Here is a 1,732-nt window from a genome sequence, read left to right as displayed (position 1 = left end):
TGAAAGACTAAATTGGTCAAAAGTTTTGATGGGGGACTAATTCCAAATTTCGCTGAAACTTGAGGGACCAAAAACATATTTAACCTTTTATTAAAAGGGTTTTTTTTTTTAATCTTATTTCTTATGCAACGATTTTATTTTATTTTATTTCAAATGAACAATTAGAAAATTATGTTGGAAAAATGTTAGAAATGCATATGAATAATGAGTCGCTAATTGAAATAAACCATGCTTTTGACGTTTTAAATTAAAATTAGAAACCTAAAAGCAATAGTATAAAATAATGACTCTCATGTTATATAACTCATATTTTCTGTATTTGTTAGAAGATGCTGATATAATATAAAAACAAATCTTGAATTGAAGAATATGACTTTTAAGAAAAAAAAATGTATTTTAATGTCAATGCACTGATTAATTAATTTTTAAAATTTTAAAAGATTGAATAACAAATAAAAATGTAAACATTGTAAAACCTTTAGATTAAATATATGAAATTAAAACTTATAATAATGTCTTTAAATCATCTAAATGCTTGAAATTCAAGTAAAATGAAAACAAATTTTATCTAAGGACATATTATTATTGTTGGTGGTATAACTTTCACATTAAAACAACTGTTAATTACTGAGATTATAGGAGATGAGAACTAAGCTTAATAATGCATCAGTGAGTGACCTAGTTTTTATTGTGGAGATAAAGTGATGTAAGATTTTGTTTCTGAAGTATTTTAGATTCCAAGCTTTTGATTCCAAAGCTTTAGAATTTATTGCAATGTTCATCTGGGTTAGGAAGGAATAAAGGAAGTATGAATATGTGAATAGATAAGGGATAAATGATAGGGTTCATTTGAGATTGGGTTAAATCTAAGAGTATCAGAATAAAAAGATGTTTCATTGGATTAGGTTAGATTTATGTAGGTTTTTATTAGATTTAATTAGACTTAACATATACATTGGTTTTAATCAATTTAGTTATTTGATTCATAATATTTTTAAAATTTTTTTTTAAATATTTTAATTCCATAAAATAAATAATAACTATATTGTTATTTTTATTAATATTATTATTATTTAATAATTTAGTTCAATTATATTTTAGATTTGATGTACAAATTCATACCACTTATTTTTATTAGACAATTCAAATATTATCCTTTCATTATAAAACACACGTTTGAAATATAAATAAATCTAATACAATCTCATTAAAATAATTAAATACATATATTTCTAAAATTAAGGATAAAATTAAATAAAAAAATTTAATAATAAATTAATTTCAATTTTCGTTAAAAATTATAAAAAACAAATTTCGACACTTGATATTTTGTTTTGTTGCATGTAAAATGTTTATGGAAAAATTTGGTACATTAATATATTTGTATTGTTTAACTTCAATGATTTACTGTGTATAGATAAAAAGAGAAGAAAAATTACTCTCTATATTTGGATTTAGTGAAAGTAGTAAGTGAGATGGAAGGTGTAAAATGCCTAGGGGTTAGGGAAAGTTTCCCTTTTGCAAAAATGGTAAGAAAAAGTTAATTTTACGCAATTATTTCTGTACTTCGTAGAATTTCATGATATTCTTTTACAACTTTTATATGTGAATGAATTCATAAAATTTAAAATATTGCAGAAATAATGTAAAACCTATATAGTTCATAACAATATAATGGATTAGAGCATAAAGTAATATATTAGAACCCATAGTACAAAACAATTAGAACTAA

The sequence above is a fragment of the Vigna unguiculata genome, chromosome 5, assembly GCF_037176805.1.
Source record: "Vigna unguiculata cultivar grain cowpea cultivar isolate G323 ecotype 2 chromosome 5, ASM3717680v1, whole genome shotgun sequence".
Classification (NCBI taxonomy): Eukaryota; Viridiplantae; Streptophyta; class Magnoliopsida; order Fabales; family Fabaceae; genus Vigna; species Vigna unguiculata.
Note: the sequence above shows the minus strand (reverse complement) of the source record.